The sequence below is a fragment of the Jaculus jaculus genome, chromosome 1, assembly GCF_020740685.1.
Source record: "Jaculus jaculus isolate mJacJac1 chromosome 1, mJacJac1.mat.Y.cur, whole genome shotgun sequence".
Classification (NCBI taxonomy): Eukaryota; Metazoa; Chordata; class Mammalia; order Rodentia; family Dipodidae; genus Jaculus; species Jaculus jaculus.
In genome coordinates, this window is record NC_059102.1 from 2798679 (window position 1) to 2824083 (window position 25405).

A 25405-nucleotide genomic window follows, 5' to 3' on the forward strand; every position below is an offset into this window, starting at 1 on the left:
TCACACCGAAGGCAGACTTCAGCAGGGACACACACAAGAAGCACAAGAATGGGGACATGGCTCAGCCTCAGTGCCATCACTCCAAGCAAATACCCACAGCTCTATAGGGTCCTCTCAGGCATCTGATGATTTGATGCAGGGTGAGCGCAGGGTCCTCCCATGGTGGAGGTCAGGGGTCACTCAGGCATCTGGTGATTTGATGCAGGGTGAGTGCAGGGTCCTCCCATGGTGGAGGTCAGGAGTCACTCAGGCATCATGAGCTGATGCAGGGTGAGCCCAGGGTCCTCCCATGGTGGAAGTCAGGGTTAGAAGAGCCAGAGCCCTTTTCAAAACTATGCGGCTGGCTTCATGTCTTTAACAAGAAGAGCTGAGAGTCTTCCACAGCATAGAGTGTGGATGGGGAATAATTCTTTTTGTTTCAGCCACCAAGAGTCAGGGGCTGTTTGTTACTATATCATGACACATCCTGCCCTAACTGGTACATACACCATTTACCACATCGTCAAGCAAACAAAACAGCTAGGTCACCAAAGAAGGCAATTATCTGTGATGAGAAAATTACTATGCTTCACTGAAAGGCAGAAATAAGTAGAGAGAGAGATGTCATGTTCATGGACCATAAAACAAAACATTGCAAAATCCAAGAATCCTTACCAAATTGGTTGAATTCTTTAGCACAATTCTAATCAAAATCTCAATAGGGGTTTTCAGAGAAGTTTACAAACTGAATCTAAATTATATAAGGGAAAACAAAGAACAAAAAATAGCTGATCCACTTTTGAAGAGCCAAACCAAGAAAATGGCTCAGCCACATAAGAAGACATTGGTATTAAAGCCATTAAAACCTCAGTGCATATCCCTGGATGAGATAGGGTAAGGGCTAAGGAAGGAGGGGGTCTGAGGAATATCTCTGATTCTGGCTAAGGCAAGTGGGAAGAGCTGTGGTCAAGGAAGGTGAAGTTAATCAGGGACAGACAGAGGCAGTAGGCATGAGTTAATGTTTAGTTTGGTATTGCATCAAATGCATTATCCAGCCTCTCCCATAAGAACTCATTGCCCTTATGGTCAGAGTGAAGAAATTAACCTCCTGTCTCTTATCATTAACAAAAGGCTGGAATGTTGAGACAGGTTCCCAAAATGAAGTCACCATGTGACAACAGAGACATAAGGAAGTAGGTTATCCACATTCCTCAAGAAGCCTCCCAGCCACTGTCCCTTCCTTGCTGAACAATGCCCTTCCCAGGTCATGATTTCCTGCCCCCTTATCTTATAAGGTCACTGTTCTGGTCTCACACCCTAGCTCTTTGAAATAGTTAATATAAAGAACAAAGGAGTTATTTTTGCCTCCTCACCTTCTCCCAACTGAACAGCCTTATAAAGCCCACTGTCTGGAATTTCAAATTGGCTGTTCTCCCCTCTTGAGAGTCAGTCCTGGCAGCTCCTATTTTTCCCAAATAAAAGCTTCCATTAAAAAAAAAATACTTTAGTACAGGCAGGCCAACCCTCCAGCTGGAGGGACCATCCCAGGACCAGCCCTGAATGCAAGGACATGACCTGCAGCTCACCCAGGGAAGAGTCCCTTTCTTCCATGGTCTGAGGCAATATACCCCACATTTTGAACTTGGTTCTCAGATGTTCTAACTGGTGTTGGCTTTATGCAAGGGGCCTCTACTCCATGTCCTCATTTTAAACCATGGGATTACCAATACCATTTCATCTCTGGGCATGTATATAGGAACTATGGGCAGAATGGTAAACATGGGTCAGGGGACTAGAGGGAGAAAAGCTATGCCAAGTATGGACTTTCTGGGCTCCCCTATATTTCTGTTTTATAAACTAAGTCAAGAACACATTGCTGTTTATCTGTGCTCATTATATCTCCAATGCTCTAAGCTTATGTGCCTCTCAAGGAGAATTTAAAGGAGAGACATTAGCCCAGTCTCCTTGGCTTCCTGCATTTTCAGTCTCATTTTGTGACCACATATCTGACCAGAAACAATAATGAAAGATTCCAGTCCACATGGCAGGGGAAGGGTGGAGGCAGGGGCATGAAGCAATCACTTACGTTGTCTGCCACCAGGAAGCAGAAAATGGGGAACAGACCAGGAGCCCAGCCCACAGGATGGCTCCAGCCTCAGCTAGCATGGGTCTGGCCACCTCTTGTAATCTAACGGAGGAAACCCCTCAGAGACATGCCCAGAGAGTCATTTCTGTGGACTCCAAGTCCTGTCAAGTTGATTAGTCTCCTGGCAGAAATTAGGAGACAGGCAGACCACACCTGCACAGTCCGCTCTTCTGGCAGAACAAGGGTAGGTAAGAAAGCAAAGTGCGTGCAGATTGGAGCCTGCTGGCTTCTGTGCCTTCCAGTGCTTCCCACCATGCCTACATTAACACAGAAGAAGAGGATAAATAGCTAGAATTATCATCTTAGAGCCATAGGGCTGTGTCTCTGAGTTGGCTAATTTAAAAATTGCTTTTGAATGGGATTTAAGTAAAACTAAGTCTCCTGTCAGCCACAGTGGCTTGTCTGGGATTGGATAACTCTGGCTCTTATAAGTTCTGTTTTTCTATCATTTTTACAGTTCAAACTCACACATTTTGGAAGTATAAGGCATGCAGCATTTTACAGTGGCAGATGCTGGAAATGAGACTGGGTGGGTCGCAAACGCTTGCATGCCACATTTGGGTTCCGGTCCTCAGGTAATGGCTGCTGTTTGATCGCCATATACAGAGAGTTAGAGAAAAATTAATTCAGCCGTATGAAAGGAGGTGCTTGGGAGAAGGTTATGACTCTGGTAGTTCTGAACAATGCTCTTGGGAGGACATCAGAAGGCACTGGGCCTTTTGTAGTCCACGGAGAACAACAATGAAAGCCAAAAGAACTCCACGACCCAGCAACCTTGGGTGAAGGCAGGAACCATGGAGTCAGACCCTGTGAGTCACTTTTCCAGACATCTATTGCTTTCAACTATTTGAAAGATATGATATTATGTAAATGGTATCTCAACCTGAAATAGACAACAATCAAGCTCCAGCCCTGATTCCATCAGTAAGTTAATATGCAAAAGGGAACCACGGCAAGTATTTCCAATGACTCCCCTTTTCTGAACTTCACCAGGCAGGTGTCTGGTTTCTTCAGTCGGCATCCTGTTGCCCAATTCTGAGCTGTCTCCCACGAGGTTGAGAAGCCCCTTTCACAGTGAGACTTTTCCCTCATGCCGAGATTTTTGAAGCAAGAGCTGGGTCAAGTTCGGGAGTAAGAGTGGACGATGAAAAGACATGAATATTAGGTTCACAGTCAGGGAGAAAAAAAGGCCAGCCCGCTTGGATCTGTAAGGCAGAGATAGCTGGGGCTTGATAGAGGAGATTGTAATTGCTCTCAAGTGTCCCCTTGCTGTGGCATAGCTGCAGGTCATTTCCCCAGAACTTCTCTAGGCCAGCCATAAAGGAATAGGGTAGGGACTCCTCTGCCCAAAGCCCCAGTACAGGAGGCTGAGTCCCCTCACCTGAGCACTGCTCCCTAGCAACCTTGGGAAACACACTTGCACAGCTACTGGTTGAAAAAGGAAGCAAATCAATTTCCTCCCAGCTCTACCATGGGGAGCATTGCTTGACACTGTAGAAAATACATAATGTCCTGCTGATTTATTCCTGTATTCTTGTGGGGCTGACCAGCCTGGGGGAAGCCTCAGTGAACCCATTCAAATGACAAGCATGTCACGAAGACAATGCACACAGTGACACTTCCAGCATCCCAGAGCATATGGCGGCATCTCGGAAGTCAACTCTGCTTTGAGGGCATGCTAGTTCCTTGTGCGGGTGTGACTCCCATTCCCAAAGCATGTGCGACTGCAGCATCTTGCTCTCTGCTTTGAGGGCATGCTAGCTCCTTGTGCTGGTGTGACTCCCATTCCCAAAGCATGTGCGACTGCAGCATCTTGCTTCCTCCTCATACTTTAATCTGATGACTCTTCCCCAGGGCATGGAACAGCCATCGAGCTGCTCTGATGTGCCGCTCCTTTCCTCCACACACTTCCTTCATCCCAGCCACGGATCCACAACACCAAATTCCCACATGTGGGAGCAGGACCTGGTCACCTTTCTCCTTCCTGACCATGAAGCCTCTCGGGCTGTTCCTCCTCCCACCTCAAGCCTCGTCCTGGGACCTGTCTCTCTGCAGGCTTCTTCCTCTGTATTGAGATTTTGAGGACCACTCTGAAGCCTTCTTCAGTGACAAACATGCTTGCCTCCTCTCCTACCTTCAAATGTGTGTTGGCAGCACATAAACATGGCCAGTGTCTCTGGGGAACTTGGCTTCTGTGTCACGGAGATGGCAGCTCCTCATCCAGCCAACATTCACTCCCTGTCCCCTCCCTCTGGATAGTGCTGGCTCTGGTGAGCCTCCCTGAGGCCAGTGTTCCCTCAGGTGATCCTCCTTCTTGGGGTTATTTCCCTTAGTAAGTGTTCCCTCTGACAGCAGTGACATGACTCTCTCTCTCTTGAGCCCCTAACACTGTCTGGGAGTTTGGCCATCTAAGGAGGAATCTTCCCTCCTGGAGTGCTGACAGTGCTTGGACTGGCCCCTCACTTGCACGGTAAGCTTACGTGTCTCCCCACCCTCAGTCTGTCCAAATGTAAAACAGCTTCCTTATATAGCTTGCATTTCTGCCCACACTATCTCCAACAGGGTTGGGGACACAGGTCACCTGATCACTGTCCTTCCTACACCCAAAGAAGACATTGCTGGGCTCATCCAGTCTTGAGGGAGCCTAGTGTCTGATGTTGTAGGGATGGTGTAGCAACCTGGTCAACTCCAAGGTCCATTGTGATTGCTGTAGCTGCAGTGCGAAGGCTCCTGGCTTCCTCAGTGCAACCCAGCCCACCAGGGTCACCCAGGCCTCCATGGTCACTCAGTCCTCCAGGGTCACCTAGCCCTCCAGACTCACTCAGCTCCCCAGGGTCACCCAACCCTCCAGGATCATACAGCCCTCCAGGGTCACCCAGCCCTCCAAGGTCATCCAGTCCTCCAGGGAAACCCAGCCCTCCAGGGTCACCAAGTCCACCAGGGTCATCTAGCCCTCCAGGTCATCCAGTTCTACAGGGTCACCCTGCCCTCCAGGGTCACCCAGCCATCCAGGGTCACCCAGTCCTCCAGGATCACCCAGTCCTCCAGGGTCACCCAGCCCTCCAGACTCAACCAGCTCTCCAGGGTCACCCAACCCTCCAGGGTCATCCAGCGCTCCAGGGTCACCCAGTCCTCCAGGGTCATCTAGCCCTCCAGGGTCACCCTGCCCTCCAGGGTCACCCAGCCCTCCAGACTCACCCAGCTCTCCAGGGTCACCCAACCCTCCAGGTCATCCAGCCCTCCAGGGTCACCCAGTCCTCCAGGGTCACCCAGCCCTCCAGACTCACCCAGCTCTCCAGGGTCACCCAACCCTCCAGGTCATCCAGCCCTCCAGGGTCACCCAGTCCTCCAGGGTCATCTAGCCCTCTGGGGTCACCCAGCCTTCCAGGATCACCCAGTCCACCAGGGTCATCTAACCCTCCAGGGTCACCCAGCCCTCCAGGGTCACCCAGCCCCCAGGGACACCCAGCCCTCCAGGTCATCCAGTCCTACAGGGTCACCCAGTTCTCCAGGGTCACCCAGTCCTCCAGGGTCACCTAGCTCTCCAGGGACATCCAGCCCTTCAGGGTAATCTAGCCCTCCAGGGTCACCCTGCCCTCCAGGGTCACCCAGTCCTGCAGGGTCACCCAGTCCTCCAGAGTCACCCAGACCTCCAGGGTCACCCAGCCCTCCAGGGACACCCAGCCCTCCAGGTCATCCAGTCCTCCAGGGTCACCCAGTTCTCCAGGGTCACCCAGTCCTCCAGGGTCACCCAGCTCTCCAGGGTCATCTAGCCCTTCAGGGTAATCTAGTCTTCCAGGGTCACCCTGCCCTCCAAGGTCACCCAGTCCTGCAGGGTCACCCAACTCTCCAGGGTCATCCAGTCCTCAACGGTCACCCAGCTCTCCAGGGTCACTGAGTCCTCCAGGGTCATTCAGCCCTCCAGGGTCACCCAGTCCTCCAGGGTCATCCAGCCCTCCAGGGTCACCCAGTTCTCCAGGGTCATCTAGCCCTCCAGGGTCACCCAGCCCTCCAAGGTCACCCAGTCCTTCAGGGTCATCTAGCCCTCCAGGATCACCCAGCCCTCCAGGGTCACCCAGCCCTCCAGGGTCACCCAGCCCTCCAGGGTCATCCAGCCCTCCAGTGGAGCAGATCCTGCAGTCCTCAGTGCTCCAGGGGGTAGGTGGCACGTGGATGGGCCCAAGGCCACTGAGCTGGTCAGCTTCCTGATTCCCGGCATGTTTGAAGTGAAATGCCCCAGACTCCTGCACCTGAGAAGGTGGAGGACTTGACTTGGGAAGTGTACCCCTGGACAGGGCCTTAAAGTTTACACCTGCCTCTGCTTTCTGTCTAGTTCATTATGCCTCTTGGTCCATGCCCAGATCATTGCCTCTCTATCCCATTATCAAGGACTGAGCTGCAGTGTCCTGCCTTCTCTTCCACAGTGGAAGGAAAGTCCCCAAACACACCATCCAAAATAACCTTTCCTTCCTTAAGTTGTTTCTGTCAGGTAGATTGTCATGGTGACAAGAAAGACTGCTTCTTTTGCTCTTAGGGTTCCTCGGACAACTGATCCTAATGCCAGCCCAAGACAGCTCTCTCTGGGCAGATGCAGTCTGTGCCAGCACTTTCCCTAGGGTTGCTTTAGGCTCATTTGTCCATCCTTACAGTCAGGTCTGGGTTGTTCTGATGTCCAACACAGGTGTGTGCACGCCCGTGTCAGCCTCCCTGTCTTTTGCAGGTAGCTCAGTCTTTTGGCTACTGGAAGAGCTCATTTCAGCTCTGGTCATGTTGGAGGTGTTAGCTCCTGAAACTCAACCACTGGATGTATGGTCAGGGTCAATGTGTTCTCCTCACAGCTTAGCAAGTTGGCTGTGACATGAGACCTGCGGAATAATGGGTATGGAAAAGTGGACATGAGAAGGTGAGTATGCTACAAACTTGAGAGTAACACAGGAGCTCAGTGTACTCACCACATGGTCCTCTCCTCATGCGCCACCTATCTGCTCATACCTGAGTGTCAGACTCCAGGGGCTTCCTCACCACGAGGATTCTCTCCTCATTCACTGCCTATCTGATCAGATCAGAATGTCAGGCTCCAGGGTCCTCACCATGTGGTCCTCTCATTTTACACCATCTATCACTGCTCAAATCTGAGCATCAGGCTCCAGTGTACACACCACGTGGGTCCTATTTTCATACACTGCCTATCACTGCTCAGATCTGAGCGTCAGGCTCCACGGTACTCACCACATGGTTCCTCTCCTCATACATCGCCTACTCAGATCAGAGCATTAGGCCCCAGGGCTTCTTTTCCATGTGGGTCCCTCTCAGGCAGGCACTGTTCTCCCATCAGCTAGTGCTGCACATGGTCAGTTGCTGCACGATTGTGACCTCAGGGGCTCTCACCGCCAGCTCTGTTATGCCCTGATATAGCTGACAGACTTTCACCTCTTCTCAACCAACCCAGTATTCTCCCTCAGCCCCTCTTCATGGTCTTATACACACCCAGACTTCTTTGACACTATTGATCATACTGGTCTTCCATTCCACTCTGGATGCTTAGATATTCCTTCTCTGAACTTTGTCTCTCCAGGCAGATAGTAAATGGCCCAGGTCTGCCAATGACAGGGCTACTTTTGGCCAACCTCAAATCTCATGGTTAACTCATTTTCCCTGGGGCGTTGAGTGTCAAGTTGCAGGTCTCTCTATAGAATCTTGTTCACAAATATTTTATCCTCCAAAAGTTCTGGCCCTTGCACAGCAAGGAAACCCAAAGTTTACTCCCATTCGTTTCCCAGGAGGACACACCAGGGGATGGAGGTCAGAATTCACTGACCCAACCAAGTGGCTTCCAGGCAGAAATGCAGTAGATACCCCATATTGATCTATTGTCAACCTTTTGGATCTGGAATCAACTAAGATACACCTCTGGGCAGGTCTGTGAGGGTGTTTCCACAGAGGATGAGCTACGGAGGGAGGACCTTTGCCTGCCTTCTGGTGGTGGCCCAGTTATAGAGAGCCCAAGGAAAAACTCAGAGCTGTTTATGCCTGTGTGTCTTTGCTCTTTCCTGATGAGTGAATCTCCCCTGTTGTTGCCATCCTTTGCTGCCAGCAGAACCCAGGTTCTTCAGCCTTCCAACATGGACTAAGGGACAGAGGCTCTGCAGGACTCCCCCAGGCCTGTAGTGCCACTTGGGACTGCTGAGGGGTCCAGCCTCATGGACCAAGCAGCTACCAGTTCTCAGCTTTCCTGCCTGCAGACAGACATGGCTGGACTGCACAGCCCATTTCCTGTAAACTAGTCCAATAACTATCTTTTATAGAACATATTCATTCTGTTCTGCTCTTTAAGGGAGCCCTCACTGATACAGACAGGGCATGGCCTGGCCTGGTTGCCCAGTGCTGACCACTGCTGTGGAAAAATTGCTGACTTGGCCTTGAGCAGATGCTGACTGGCTTTCACATCTGCTGAGAGACTTGGACAAGAGTGTAAGGCCAGGAAGGAGGCAAGCTTGTTATTAATGGCTATCCTTGAGCAAGTATGTTGCGTGCCCCAGCTCCACAGGTACTGAAATGTGGCATCCTCAGTTACCATGCTGAAATAGCAATCCTCAAATTACTTGTACCCCCTCCAAACAACCCCTCTTCTGGAGAAGTTTTGGGTGATATCCAGCGATCTCTGTGGCATGCCTCAGATAGATGAGTACCAGTGGAGCCTCCTTTAAGGAAGAAATGGGTGTTACAGATGAGGCTATATCTCAACACGATCTTGGAGTCAGACCTGCCACCAAGATCAGGACAGGCTTCGCTCAGCAAGTTAAGATACCTGAGTTTGGCTCTGTGTTTCCCAGGAGATGACTTGCTGTACCCTCCCACAACCAGCCCCATAAGGCCTGAACTCTCAGGGAAGAGCCCAAGTACACAGCATAGGAAGAAGTAGGACCTTTGGCCACAGGCAAAGTCCCTTGTTGTACAGGCATTAGTCAATTATTATTATACCCAGACACTTGGGATATTCTACTTCTCAATCTGGGTCTTTCCTCAGGATAAAGGGGCCCAAGGTCAGAGATATCCCAAACCCTCCATTCCAGTCACCCAAGGGACCAGGAGCCACAAGAAGCAGGCATGGGGCAGGTGGGGCAAGAGAAGAGGAGACAAAAGGGGCCTGAGCCAGACTTTCACCTCTAGTCCTGCTGGGCTTAAGCTGCGTGGAGGCTGTTCATGAGTGCTGTCTGTTCTAGCTAGAAGTGAGGTCTGACTGAACTCACTGCTCACCAATATTCTCTCCTATCACCCTCATGCAATAAGTGCTCTTAGACAGACAAAGCAATAGCATGCTTGTGAGCACTTTCTACCTCTGCTGCCCACAATATCTGCATTCACAGGGAGCTATGTTCCCCGACAGCCTTCCCTGCTCATGGTCACACTTGTATCCCTGTACAGCTCCCCCTGTCTTCCAAGGCCTCATCCCAAACCCACCCCACAGTCAAGGAACAAAGAGAGTTCTCAGAGGACTTGTACACACACATAGACACACACACATGGACATGCACACCGATACAGTATGTATGGGCTCATTCTCATTAACTGTTATAATAATTGTGTTTCTCCTTCTCATTCTAACTGGGCTTTAGCACAAGCCCTGCATTTGACCTGGCCTCCAGATATGGCTGAGTCCTAAAACACCACTACCTGCACACCCACAAGAGCTCCCTACTCTCACAGCTATGTAGAGTAGAGAGCCCACCACATCACTGTGAGAGTAGAGAGCCCAGCACATAGCTGTGAGAGTAGAGAGCCCACCACATCGCTGTGAGAGTAGAGAGCCCACCACATCGCTGTAAGAGTAGAGAGCCCACCACATAGCTGTGAGAGTAGAGAGCCCACCACATAGCTGTGAGAGTAGGGAGCCCACCACATCGCTGTGAGAGTAGAGAGCCCACACATAGCTGTGAGAGTAGAGAGCCCACCACATAGCTGTGAGAGTAGAGAGCCCAGCACATCACTGTGAGAGTAGAGAGCCCAGCACATAGCTGTGAGAGTAGGGAGCCCACCACATAGCTGTGAGAGTAGAGAGCCCACCAAATAGCTGTGAGAGTAGAGAGCCCACCACATAGCTGTGAGAGTAGACAGCCCACAACATCGCTGTGAGAGTAGAGAGCCCACCACATCGCTGTGAGAGTAGAGAGCCCACCACATCGCTGTGAGAGTAGAGAGCCCACCACAGCGCTGTGAGAGTAGAGAGTCCACCACATGGCTGTGAGAGTAGAGAGCCCACCACATAGCTGTGAGAGTAGAGAGCCCACCACATCGCTGTGAGAGCAGAGAGCCCACCACATCGCTGTGAGAGTAGAGAGCCCACCACATCGCTGTGAGAGTAGAGAGCCCACCACATCGCTGTGAGAGTAGAGAGCCCACCACATCGCTGTGAGAGTAGAGAGCCCACCACATCGCTGTGAGAGTAGAGAGCCAACCACATAGCTGTGAGAGTAGAGAGCCCACCACATCGCTGTGAGAGTAGAGAGCCCACCACATGGCTGTGAGAGTAGAGAGCCCACCACATCGCTGTGAGAGTAGAGAGCCCACCACAGCGCTGTGAGAGTAGAGAGCCCACCACATGGCTGTGAGAGTAGAGAGCCCACCACATAGCTGTGAGAGTAGAGAGCCCACCACATAGCTGTGAGAGTAGAGAGCCCACCACATAGCTGTGAGAGTAGAGAGCCCACCACATCGCTGTGAGAGTAGAGAGCCCACCACAGCGCTGTGAGAGTAGAGAGCCCACCACATGGCTGTGAGAGTAGAGAGCCCACCACATAGCTGTGAGAGTAGAGAGCCCACCACATAGCTGTGAGAGTAGAGAGCCCACCACATAGCTGTGAGAGTAGAGAGCCCACCACATCGCTGTGAGAGTAGAGAGCCCACCACATAGCTGTGAGAGTAGAGAGCCCACCACATAGCTGTGAGAGTAGAGAGCCCACCACATCACTGTGAGAGTAGAGAGCCCACCACATCGCTGTGAGAGTAGAGAGCCCACCACATAGCTGTGAGAGTAGAGAGCCCACCACATCGCTGTGAGAGTAGAGAGCCAACCACATAGCTGTGAGAGTAGAGAGCCCACCATATCGCTGTGAGAGTAGAGAGCCCACCACAGCGCTGTGAGAGTAGAGAGCCCACCACATAGCTGTGAGAGTAGAGAGCCCACCACATCGCTGTGAGAGTAGAGAGCCCACCACAGCGCTGTGAGAGTAGAGAGTCCACCACATGGCTGTGAGAGTAGAGAGCCCACCACATAGCTGTGAGAGTAGAGAGCCCACCACATAGCTGTGAGAGTAGAGAGCCCACCACATCGCTGTGAGAGTAGAGAGCCCACCACATCGCTGTGAGAGTAGAGAGCCCACCACAGCGCTGTGAGAGTAGAGAGTCCACCACATGGCTGTGAGAGTAGAGTCCACCACATGGCTGTGAGAGTAGAGAGCCCACCACATGGCTGTGAGAGTAGAGAGCCCACCACATCGCTGTGAGAGTAGAGAGCCCACCACATCGCTGTGAGAGCAGAGAGCCCACCACATCGCTGTGAGAGTAGAGAGCCCACCACATCGCTGTGAGAGCAGAGAGCCCACCACATCGCTGTGAGAGTAGAGAGCCCACCACATGGCTGTGAGAGTAGAGAGCCCACCACATAGCTGTGAGAGTAGAGAGCCCACCACATCGCTGTGAGAGCAGAGAGCCCACCACATCGCTGTGAGAGCAGAGAGCCCACCACATAGCTGTGAGAGTAGAGAGCCCACCACATAGCTGTGAGAGTAGAGAGCCCACCACATCGCTGTGAGAGCAGAGAGCCCACCACATGGCTGTGAGAGTAGAGAGCCCACCACATCGCTGTGAGAGTAGAGAGCCCACCACATCGCTGTGAGAGCAGAGAGCCCACCACATCGCTGTGAGAGCAGGGAGCCCGCCACATCGCTGTGAGAGTAGAGAGCCCACCACATCGCTGTGAGAGCAGAGAGCCCACCACATCGCTGTGAGAGTAGGGAGCCCACCACATCGCTGTGAGAGTAGAGAGCCCACCACATCGCTGTGAGAGTAGAGAGCCCACCACATCGCTGTGAGAGCAGAGAGCCCACCACATCGCTGTGAGAGTAGGGAGCCCACCACATCGCTGTGAGAGTAGAGAGCCCACCACATCGCTGTGAGAGTAGAGAGCCCACCACATCGCTGTGAGAGTAGGGAGCCCACCACATCGCTGTGAGAGTAGAGAGCCCACCACATCGCTGTGAGAGTAGGGAGCCCACCACATCGCTGTGAGAGTAGGGAGCCCACCACATCGCTGTGAGAGTAGAGAGCCCACCACATCGCTGTGAGAGTAGAGAGCCCACCACATCGCTGTGAGAGTAGAGAGCCCACCACATCGCTGTGAGAGTAGGGAGCCCACCACATCGCTGTGAGAGTAGGGAGCCCACCACATCGCTGTGAGAGTAGAGAGCCCACCACATCGCTGTGAGAGTAGAGAGCCCACCACATCGCTGTGAGAGTAGAGAGCCCACCACATCGCTGTGAGAGTAGGGAGCCAACCACATCGCTTGAGAGTAGGGAGCCCACCACATCGCTGTGAGAGTAGGGAGCCCACCACATCGCTGTGAGAGTAGGGAGCCCACCACATCGCTGTGAGAGTAGGGAGCCCACCACAGCGCTGTGAGAGTAGAGAGCCCACCACATCGCTGTGAGAGTAGAGAGCCCACCACATCGCTGAGAGATTAATGAGCCCACCACAGCGCTGTGAGAGTAGAGAGCCCACCACATAGCTGTGAGAGTAGAGAGCCCACCACAGCGCTGTGAGAGTAGAGAGCCCACCACATCGCTGTGAGAGTAGATAGCCCACCACAGCGCTGTGAGAGTAGAGAGCCCACCACATAGCTGTGAGAGTAGAGAGCCCACCACAGCGCTGTGAGAGTAGAGAGTCCACCACAGCGCTGTGAGAGTAGAGAGCCCACCACATAGCTGTGAGAGTAGAGAGCCCACCACAGCGCTGTGAGAGTAGAGAGCCCACCACATAGCTGTGAGAGTAGAGAGCCCACCACAGCGCTGTGAGAGTAGAGAGCCCACCACAGCGCTGTGAGAGTAGAGAGCCCACCACATCGCTGTGAGAGTAGAGAGTCCACCACATAGCTGTGAGAGTAGAGAGCCCACCACATAGCTGTGAGAGTAGAGAGCCCACCACTGCACTGTGAGAGTAGAGAGTCCACCACATAGCTGTGAGAGTAGAGAGTCCACCACATCGCTGTGAGAGTAGAGAGCCCACCACATAGCTGTGAGGGTAGGGAGTCCACCACAGCGCTGTGAGAGTAGAGAGCCCACCACATGGCTGTGAGAGTAGAGAGCCCTCCACAGCGCTGTGAGAGTAGAGAGCCCACCACAGCGCTGTGAGAGTAAAGAGCCCACCACATGGCTGTGAGAGTAGAGAGCCCACCACATGGCTGTGAGAGTAGAGAGTCCACCACATTGCTGTGAGAGTAGAGAGCCCACCAAAGCGCTGTGAGAGTAAAGAGCCCACCACAGCGCTGTGAGAGTAGAGAGCCCACCACATAGCTGTGAGAGTAGGGAGCCCACCACATCGCTGTGAGAGTAGAGAGCCCACACATAGCTGTGAGAGTAGAGAGCCCACCACATAGCTGTGAGAGTAGAGAGCCCAGCACATCACTGTGAGAGTAGAGAGCCCAGCACATAGCTGTGAGAGTAGGGAGCCCACCACATAGCTGTGAGAGTAGAGAGCCCACCACATAGCTGTGAGAGTAGAGAGCCCACCACATCGCTGTGAGAGCAGAGAGCCCACCACATCGCTGTGAGAGTAGAGAGCCCACCACATCGCTGTGAGAGCAGAGAGCCCACCACATGGCTGTGAGAGTAGAGAGCCCACCACATGGCTGTGAGAGTAGAGAGCCCACCACATAGCTGTGAGAGTAGAGAGCCCACCACATCGCTGTGAGAGCAGAGAGCCCACCACATCGCTGTGAGAGCAGAGAGCCCACCACATAGCTGTGAGAGTAGAGAGCCCACCACATAGCTGTGAGAGTAGAGAGCCCACCACATCGCTGTGAGAGCAGAGAGCCCACCACATGGCTGTGAGAGTAGAGAGCCCACCACATCGCTGTGAGAGCAGAGAGCCCACCACATCGCTGTGAGAGCAGAGAGCCCACCACATCGCTGTGAGAGCAGGGAGCCCACCACATCGCTGTGAGAGTAGAGAGCCCACCACATCGCTGTGAGAGCAGAGAGCCCACCACATCGCTGTGAGAGTAGGGAGCCCACCACATCGCTGTGAGAGTAGAGAGCCCACCACAGCGCTGTGAGAGTAGAGAGCCCACCACATGGCTGTGAGAGTAGAGAGCCCACCACATAGCTGTGAGAGTAGAGAGCCCACCACATAGCTGTGAGAGTAGAGAGCCCACCACATAGCTGTGAGAGTAGAGAGCCCACCACATCGCTGTGAGAGTAGAGAGCCCACCACAGCGCTGTGAGAGTAGAGAGCCCACCACATGGCTGTGAGAGTAGAGAGCCCACCACATAGCTGTGAGAGTAGAGAGCCCACCACATAGCTGTGAGAGTAGAGAGCCCACCACATAGCTGTGAGAGTAGAGAGCCCACCACATCGCTGTGAGAGTAGAGAGCCCACCACATCGCTGTGAGAGTAGAGAGCCCACCACATCGCTGTGAGAGTAGAGAGCCCACCACATCGCTGTGAGAGTAGAGAGCCCACCACATCGCTGTGAGAGTAGAGAGCCCACCACATCGCTGTGAGAGTAGAGAGCCCACCACATAGCTGTGAGAGTAGAGAGCCCACCACATCGCTGTGAGAGTAGAGAGCCAACCACATAGCTGTGAGAGTAGAGAGCCCACCATATCGCTGTGAGAGTAGAGAGCCCACCACAGCGCTGTGAGAGTAGAGAGCCCACCACATAGCTGTGAGAGTAGAGAGCCCACCACATCGCTGTGAGAGTAGAGAGCCCACCACAGCGCTGTGAGAGTAGAGAGTCCACCACATGGCTGTGAGAGTAGAGAGCCCACCACATAGCTGTGAGAGTAGAGAGCCCACCACATAGCTGTGAGAGTAGAGAGCCCACCACATCGCTGTGAGAGTAGAGAGCCCACCACATCGCTGTGAGAGTAGAGAGCCCACCACAGCGCTGTGAGAGTAGAGAGTCCACCACATGGCTGTGAGAGTAGAGTCCACCACATGGCTGTGAGAGTAGAGAGCCCACCACATGGCTGTGAGAGTAGAGAGCCCACCACATCGCTGTGAGAGTAGAGAGCCCACCACATCGCTGTGAGAGCAGAGAGCCCACCACATCGCTGTGAGAGTAGAGAGCCCACCACATCGCTGTGAGAGCAGAGAGCCCACCACATCGCTGTGAGAGTAGAGAGCCCACCACATGGCTGTGAGAGTAGAGAGCCCACCACATAGCTGTGAGAGTAGAGAGCCCACCACATCGCTGTGAGAGCAGAGAGCCCACCACATCGCTGTGAGAGCAGAGAGCCCACCACATAGCTGTGAGAGTAGAGAGCCCACCACATAGCTGTGAGAGTAGAGAGCCCACCACATCGCTGTGAGAGCAGAGAGCCCACCACATGGCTGTGAGAGTAGAGAGCCCACCACATCGCTGTGAGAGTAGAGAGCCCACCACATCGCTGTGAGAGCAGAGAGCCCACCACATCGCTGTGAGAGCAGGGAGCCCACCACATCGCTGTGAGAGTAGAGAGCCCACCACATCGCTGTGAGAGCAGAGAGCCCACCACATCGCTGTGAGAGTAGGGAGCCCACCACATCGCTGTGAGAGTAGAGAGCCCACCACATCGCTGTGAGAGTAGAGAGCCCACCACATCGCTGTGAGAGCAGAGAGCCCACCACATCGCTGTGAGAGTAGGGAGCCCACCACATCGCTGTGAGAGTAGAGAGCCCACCACATCGCTGTGAGAGTAGAGAGCCCACCACATCGCTGTGAGAGTAGGGAGCCCACCACATCGCTGTGAGAGTAGAGAGCCCACCACATCGCTGTGAGAGTAGGGAGCCCACCACATCGCTGTGAGAGTAGGGAGCCCACCACATCGCTGTGAGAGTAGAGAGCCCACCACATCGCTGTGAGAGTAGAGAGCCCACCACATCGCTGTGAGAGTAGAGAGCCCACCACATCGCTGTGAGAGTAGGGAGCCCACCACATCGCTGTGAGAGTAGGGAGCCCACCACATCGCTGTGAGAGTAGAGAGCCCACCACATCGCTGTGAGAGTAGAGAGCCCACCACATCGCTGTGAGAGTAGAGAGCCCACCACATCGCTGTGAGAGTAGGGAGCCCACCACATCGCTTGAGAGTAGGGAGCCCACCACATCGCTGTGAGAGTAGGGAGCCCACCACATCGCTGTGAGAGTAGGGAGCCCACCACATCGCTGTGAGAGTAGGGAGCCCACCACAGCGCTGTGAGAGTAGAGAGCCCACCACATCGCTGTGAGAGTAGAGAGCCCACCACATCGCTGAGAGATTAATGAGCCCACCACAGCGCTGTGAGAGTAGAGAGCCCACCACATAGCTGTGAGAGTAGAGAGCCCACCACAGCGCTGTGAGAGTAGAGAGCCCACCACATCGCTGTGAGAGTAGATAGCCCACCACAGCGCTGTGAGAGTAGAGAGCCCACCACATAGCTGTGAGAGTAGAGAGCCCACCACAGCGCTGTGAGAGTAGAGAGTCCACCACAGCGCTGTGAGAGTAGAGAGCCCACCACATAGCTGTGAGAGTAGAGAGCCCACCACAGCGCTGTGAGAGTAGAGAGCCCACCACATAGCTGTGAGAGTAGAGAGCCCACCACAGCGCTGTGAGAGTAGAGAGCCCACCACAGCGCTGTGAGAGTAGAGAGCCCACCACATCGCTGTGAGAGTAGAGAGTCCACCACATAGCTGTGAGAGTAGAGAGCCCACCACATAGCTGTGAGAGTAGAGAGCCCACCACTGCACTGTGAGAGTAGAGAGTCCACCACATAGCTGTGAGAGTAGAGAGTCCACCACATCGCTGTGAGAGTAGAGAGCCCACCACATAGCTGTGAGGGTAGGGAGTCCACCACAGCGCTGTGAGAGTAGAGAGCCCACCACATGGCTGTGAGAGTAGAGAGCCCTCCACATAGCTGTGAGAGTAGAGAGCCCACCACAGCGCTGTGAGAGTAAAGAGCCCACCACATGGCTGTGAGAGTAGAGAGCCCACCACATGGCTGTGAGAGTAGAGAGTCCACCACATAGCTGTGAGAGTAGAGAGCCCACCAAAGCGCTGTGAGAGTAAAGAGCCCACCACAGCGCTGTGAGAGTAGGGAGCCCACCACATAGCTGTGAGAGTAGAGAGCCCACCACATAGCTGTGAGAGTAGAGAGCCCACCACATAGCTGTGAGAGTAGAGAGCCCACCACAGCACTGTGAGAGTAGAGAGTCCATCACATCGCTGTGAGAGTAGGGAGCCCACCACATCGCTGTGAGAGTAGAGAGCCCACCACAGCGCTGTGAGAGTAGGGAGCCCACCACAGCGCTGTGAGAGTAGGGAGCCCACCACAGTGTTATAGTCAGTTTCACATTGTTGGTAGAAATCCTCCAACCAATATCAGGTTGTGGGAAAAAAGAGTTTTATTTTGGCTTACTGGCTTGAGGGGGAAGTTCCATGATTGCAGGGAAAATGATGGCATGAGCAGAGGGTGGACATCAGCCCCTGGCCATCATAAGGTAGACAATAGCAAGAGGGGAGTGTGCCAAACACTTGCATGCGGAAGCTGGTTATAACCCCCATAAGTCCGCCCCCATCCATACACTGTCTCCAGGAGGCGTTAATTCCCAAATCTCTATCAGCTGAGAACCTAGCATTCAGAACACCTAATTTTATGGGGTACACCTGACTCCAACCACCACAATTTGTGAAGGGGAAAATGGGAGCAGGGAGGGAATTATCATGGTTTATCTTTTATAAGAATGGAAGCTGTCAATAAAAAGGAAAAAGAAATACAGCAGTAAATTCCCATGTGTTATTTCAGCTTGCTGGGAGCTGACCCTAAGTGTGGGATAGTGATGTAGTCAATTTCACATTGGTGGATGAATATCCAACCAGACACAGTTTATGGGAAAAAGAGGTTTATTTCAAGTCAAAGATCCAGAGGGAGATTCCATTAATGGCTGAAGAATCTGCTTCCATACAGCCAAGCAGAAAGATTCAACCAAACAGGCAAAAATAAAAAATAAATAAAATAAATTTTAAAAAACAACAAGCACAAAGTTGCCACAAGCAGGATCCAGACAGAGCTAAAGCTCTATGCACACCTTCAGGCTGTAGTTCAGATCTGTCCCCAAACACATTTGGACTGGAGCCCAGATCTACCCCCGGAGTCATCTCCTCTAGTCAAGTGGCTGGAGATCCAAGTTGTAAGTTTTGTTTTAACACCTGCGTCAGTGGGGGTGGGGGGAGCGTACCTTCATGCTGCCGTAGGTAGTCTTTTCCATCTCAACCATGTTTATCTCAAAGTGTACCTGAGACCCCTTGTCCTGGGGTGGGATGGCCTCTGCACCTCTGATAGGGATAACAGAACAGAGAGCGAGGATTAAAAACACGGCACCCCTGAGAATAGCTGGAAGTTAACATTCCCCAGGCTGTCTGGCTGCACACCCAAATCAGAAGAGTTGAACAGAGGCCACTGTTGATTATCCATGGTGTAAAAGCACCTGTGGTGGGAAGCGTTCATTTGAATCCTCACCCAAGGGGAAGATGTGCCACCCAGAGCTCTCAACTGGGAGCACCAGCTGCCTGTCTCGCTAGGGCTTCCCCAGGCATCTTTGCTGGATATGTAAGTACTTTACTTTAAATTCCACATTTTATGTTTATTATTGTTAATTTTTTTTAAAAGTGAGCTCTTACATAGCACATTTTAAGACCCAACCTTCAAGAATGCAGTAGTTTGAAGGTAAAATGGCCCGTTAAAGTTGGACTGAATGTATTTTGCTTTGTGAGATGGCCAAAAGTCTACTTAGGTCATGGGCAGGACATGGTGGCTTGAATGCAAATGTCCCTAATACACTCATGATGTGCTTGGATACTTACTTACTCCCCATTTTGTAGAGCTCTCTGGGGGATATGTAGAGCCTCTAGGAGGTGGAGCCTTGCTGGGAGAGTGATGCTGGGAAAGGGCCCTGAGGTGTGACATTCCAGCCCCACTTGGTATTCTCAGTTTTTCTACTTCCCGCTGATGTGACAATGTGATGCTGTCTGCTCCTGCATGCTATCCTAGCTGCGATGGGCATTTCCCTAAAAACTGTAAGCTGATGGAGATGGAGAGATGACTCAGGGGTTAAGCCACTTGCTCACAAAGCCTGATGACCCAGGTTCAATTCCCCGGTTCCCACATAAAGCCAGATGCACACAGTGGCACATGCATCTGGAGTTAATTTGCAATGGCTAGAGGCCCTGGCACACCCATTCTCTCTCTCTCTGTATCTTTCTCCTTTTCTTGGAAATAAATTTAAAGAACTATATGCTGAAAATAAAATCTTTTCCTTTCATAAGCTATTTCTGATCAGTATTTTTTCCCAACAGTGAGAAAATAATTTCTATGAACATCCACATGTCTTCACTGGTAATTTCTGCCAAGGCCTTTTGCCGGTAGGAGATGTTTGGGAATGATGATGTGACCCTAGCAAGCTCCATGTCTAATAAACCCCACACAGATGAGTGGCAAGGCATGTCATCAGAGACTCGTGATACACAGAGGAGCCCCACATAAGGACCCTTCAGGTAGGTTTTGTTCTCCAGAGCAGGAGCACCAGTTAACACATGTGAGGCAGTCCCTTGCCTCATCTCCAGCATCACACTCATTGCTGTCTTTAGGCTACAAATGTGAGTTCCTCTTCCTCACTCAGACCACCATGTAGAAGGTGTCCAAGGAATTTCTACACTCATACAGCCCCTCCACTTTATAGACACATTCTTGTATTACTTAATTAAGTGAAGTTTGCAGGGATTGCAAGGCTGAGAGCCACAGTCTCTGGCTATGATGAGACCCAGGCAGCCTTACCCTCACAAGGACTGTTTAACTGGCTTCACAGCTCTGGCTTGTCTCGGCACCACTGAGTGGTTAAATGCACTGTAATTGTGTGTTGGACGAAGCCTTCTAAGATGTAATTTTCTTATCTCTGTTCAAGCTGGCTCATTAGTCTAGAAGGTTTTCTTTGTGTGGAATGTGACAGTCTCTGTGCGGTGCCTTGTGCTGGTCATGAACCGAGGGCAGTGTGTCTATCCACCATGATCAGGGTAGCATCCATCATTGTGACAGATCCTGCACCTGCCTCTGCCTCCTTGCACACATGTGCTGGCCAAGCAGGACCAGCAGAAACACAGCACGCACCCAATGTGGGAAGCAGCCGGAGCCCCTAGTGTCAAGAGGGGATCATTCTTCTCATCCTCCATGCCACCACAGTGATGTCACAGCCCAGGGCAGGGCAGAGGGGGGCAGGAAGAACTGTCAGGAGAACCTGCCGGATCTGCTGTTGCTCCGGACAGGCCATGTAAGACTGTTGGTGCCCTTGGGGGAGGTTGACAGCTCCCCTTCAGTATAAGAGCCCTTAATCCCTAGTCTCTCCAGTGTAGTGTGTCTTTCTGGGCTGTAACACCAGCTTCTCCTGAGGACTGTCAGAAGTGCAGTTTACCGGCCCTGCCCTAGATTCCCTGAGCAGGGATGAGCGCTCCAACCAATCCTCCTGACATGTTGTGCACTGCTTTCTGTGAAGCCCTGGCTCAGGCCCTGGTAACAGAGCATCACTGGGCAGCAGAACTGCTTTCAGGTCTTGCTCAGTATTCACTGAGAAGGTCCAGGTTTGTTAGTCATGGCTGGGCTATGATCATCAATTTTAAAAACTTTTTCAAAAAATACGTTTTATTTGTTCATTTGAGAGAAAGAGGCACAGAAAGAGGGAGAGAATGGGCATGCCAGGGCCTCAAGCCACTGTGAACAAATTCCAGATGCATGTACTTCCTTGTGCATCTGGCTTACATGGGTCCTAGAGAGTCAAACCTGGATCCTTTGGTTTTTCAGGCAAATGCCTTGTCTGCTAAGCTGTCTCTCTAGCCCCCTGATCATAAGTTTTAACAGTCTCATATGCATTGAGGATGAGACCCCTGGGACTGGTGGTCAGAAGTGACTCCTGTAGCTATTGCAGCTCTTACCACTGTCCCCTCATGTCTGCTCTGGTAAAAGTGTACAGAAATCAAGAAAAGTCTGGACCATCCAGTTATGAATAAAAAAGACCCTGGGAAAAAAGTTTAACTGTGGTGGAGAGTCCATCACAGAGGACCAAATTAAGCATGAATTCTGACGTATTTAGGCAATAGGGACCACTTACCTCCTCAATATCCTAGTGGTAAAATAAAATCAACAAACGTGATGCAGCCCTCCCTAGTGCTCTGTCTTGCAATGTGGGCAAATTTAATGTCACAGTGCTTTCAAGTCCTGATAGGGTTTATAACTATGATAAAATTCTGGCATGAAATAAATTTTGATCCAGGTTTGGTTTTATTTGGAGGTTATAACAGAACCTTAAAACGCCTGGAATTATGGCACAATAGATTCCGTGGGTTTCCTAGGTTTTTATAGCTGGCTGCATCACTGCCCAAGGAGGAGGCATGATATTCCTGGCAGCCAGCCAGAAACACCTATGAGCATTGGAGGTGTGTGGCCTTGTCCAGGAGATACTGTGTGGCTGTCCAGGTCAGTGTGCTGAGGTACAGTTCTGAGATGACACTCTAGTAAGATGCCATATACCTCTTTACACAGATTGGCTCGTGGTCTCAAAGTCACAACCACATAAGGCTTTCAGAGCCCTGGCTCTGGAGGAAAAGATGCTCAGCTGTCTTCAGAAAGGTAGCATCCGTTTGTGGATATGAGCAGTGCATGACCACAAAGGTTGAAGTAAGTGTTGTTGCAGATGCCTTGGCATGACACAACTATAAGATTACTATATTCTAAGAAATAAGTTCCATTCATTCCTTTGAACATAAACCTTATTTTTTGATTACTGCATGCAATGGCTTAAATCTTATTGTAAATGTGCATATCTCCCAAAGGCTTGGTCCTTAGCCTGTGGCACCACTGGGGGGTAGAACCTTCAGGAAGCAGGGGCTAGTGGAAGGAGTGAAGGTCACCAGGGTATCTCTCTTGAAGAGGAAACTGGGGATCCCTCTTACCCCCGCCCCACTTTGCCTCCTCACTGCTACAGCAAGGCAGAAGCCTCTTCCTCCACAGGCTCTTCCCATGGTGTCCGGCCTTGCCAAAGCCAGGTGTGACAGAACCCAGTGGTCATACACTGAGATCTCTAACATTGTAGCCAAAATAAACCTGCCATGTTAATTTTGTTACAGCATGGGAAGCTGACAGACACAATTATGGGCTCATATGTTCCCAGAGCCAAACCCACTGATGTGCAGATGTTAAATTGTGATTTTCCCCAAATCAAACTTTATTCTTTCCTTTGAAGTTTTTGATTAAGCAGTTGTCATGGCTTATATCTTAATGATGAGTGTCCCTTGTCCATAATGCTGAGGACCAACAGTGGTCAGATTTGTCCATAATTCTGGAATTCCTGCAGGCACAGAGTAAGAGGTCAGTACAAAGTTTACATCTGTGTCATCTACATCCCACACACATGGCTTGGAGGTAATTTGATGCCCTATATTTAGTGCATTTGTACTTTGTGACCTGTAACCAGAGATCAGGTGTTGTGGTGGTTTGATTCAGGTGTACCCCATAAACTTAGGTGTTCTGAATGTTAGGTTCCCAGCTGATGGAGATTTGGGAATTAACACCACCTGGAGGGAGTGTATTGGCTTATGGGTGTTACAGCCAGCTTCCCCTTGCCAGTGTTTGGCACACTCTCCTGTTGCTATTGTCCACCTTATGTTGGCCAGGGGCTGATGTCCACCCACTGCTAATGCTGTCATTTTCCCCTGCCTTTGTGGAGCTTCCTTGTTGAGCTTGTAAGCCAAAATAAACCTCTTTGCTGCTCTTGGTTGGGTGATTTCTACCAGCAATGTGAACCTGGCTGTAACACAAATCTACACTTTTTAGTGCACCATGGAAGACCAGCCATCTTCTTCTAGGCTTAGAAGGCAATTATTTCATTGAAACCTGAAGCAATGACTCCATGGCCTCTCACCATGATGAGGGGTATGCAGCCATGCCAGACCTGTGTCAGGTCCTGTCAGTCATGAGAGGAACACTAACAGCATAAATCATCTTCTTTGGGCAACAAAATGGGAGTAGAAGACCTGAATTTTTCATCAGAGGAAATCCACTCCTGAAGAGAAAGCATTTTATTCAAGATGTTGCCCAGCCTTAATCTAGAAAGTTGAGAATTAAAAGCAAATTAAAAACATTTAACGGCAGCCACCAAATGCATGTGTGTCAATAACCAAGTCCAGCAACACCTCTGTGGACAGAGGATTGTCTCCTATTAACATGCAAGAAGGACGAACTTGGAGCAGGGAGAGGGGCCTTTCATGCCAACAACTTATCCACCTCACTAAGCTGCCAGTTTCATGGGAACGTATTCTAATCCTGGTGCTGGGCATCTGTCAGGTCAGACTTTCTGTCAGCTGGTCTACAGGGAAGAGGTTTTCAGCTCAGCCCCAGTTTGCTTTTTTTGGTGACTTTGCAGGCCAGGCATGTGGAGTCTTCAGCAGTAGTCTTACCATCTATCCCAGTTGGGAAACCAAGAGACTTGGCAATAGCTTGTAATGTTTTGGGGTCATCAGGCACCTCCCTTGCCAACAACTTACTGGAAGGTATCCCATATCTGGTACTGTTGGATGAGCTTAGGGCAGAGAATGAAGCTGATCTGTATCCTTGATATGGCATATGGGCCACCCTGGTGTCATCCCTCCCAATGCCACCCTCATCCTTGATGCAGAGCTGCTCAACTTAGGGTGATGGCAGGAAGGAACTTGAGGTGGCTAGATATGGCCGCTGCTTCCCTAGCCTGCTCTGCCACTGGGATGGCTCCTCACGTGTGGGGCTGTGGGTCAGTGTGTCAACTTCGCTGCCCGGCAGCATATCCATTCTCTCTGCCAAAGTTGCTCTGTATGTGTTTGTCACTGTTCATGCTCAGCTTTGCTTGAGCAAACTTCATTACAGATCAAAAGTATATTTTTACAAAAGCAGAAAGTGACTAAAGGCAGATTTGGAAGACCCATAGTGAGGCAGAAGAAAGCCATGAGCCACTTTGGAGAAACAAGGTATGTCTTTGGTAATGTGTCTACATGCAGAAGTGTCCAAGCTCCCATGGCTGGTGTGTGGCAGATTGACACACTTAAGCAGAAGAGAGGTAGAACTGGCAGATCCAGCCCGAATGTCATGAAGGGAAGCACCTCAGGGATGGGCCCACCCCAGCCACTTGTGGTTAGGTGCTGAGGACACACCCCTCCTCACAAGGAGGTTTGCTTATTCACAGGATCTTGTTGAGCTGGAAAAATGGCTCAGAGGTAAAGAGCACTTGCCATGCAAGCACAAGAGCTTGAGAGGGCCTGAGTTCCAGCCCCAGAATCCACAGCAAAGCTGGGTATGGCCATGTACACCTGTAGCCTCAGTCTGGCTGAGGTGGAGAGTAGAGTATTGCTAGGGCTTTCTGGTCTGCAAGTCTAACAAGAAAGAATGAAAGAGAGAGAGAGAGAGAGGGAGGGAAGGAGGGAGGGAGGGAGGGAGGGAGGGAGAGGGAGGGAGGGAGGTTGGAAGAAAGGAAGGGAGGAAAGAGAAAGAAAGAAAAAGAAAGAAAGAGAGAGAGAGAGAGAGAGAGGGAGGGAGGGAGGGAGTGAGAAAGGGAGAGAGAGGAAGGAGGGAGGTTGGAAGAAAGGAAGGGAGGAAAAAAAGAGAGAAAGAAAGAAAAATAAAGAAAGAAATAAAAAAGGTAGAAAGAGAGAGAGAGAGAGAGAGAAAGAAGAAAGCAGGTCAAGGTGAAGTGAGAGACCCCATCTCAAGGAAACAGAAGGAGCAAGAGGGAAGGACATCTGATGTTTTCCTCTGGCCTGTGCATGCATGCACTTGGGTGCCCACCACTACACATATACATACATACACATGCCACATAGAAGACAAAATAGAAAACAAAGCTCTTGTAACTAGTTATAAAGTGAAGCATTTTATGTAATTCACACCTGAGAGTGATCCCACGTCGGATGAGCTCTCCTGAGACACTTCAGTACAGGCGCCAGGTGCGAGTCCAGCAGTTGCCTAGGAGCACCCTC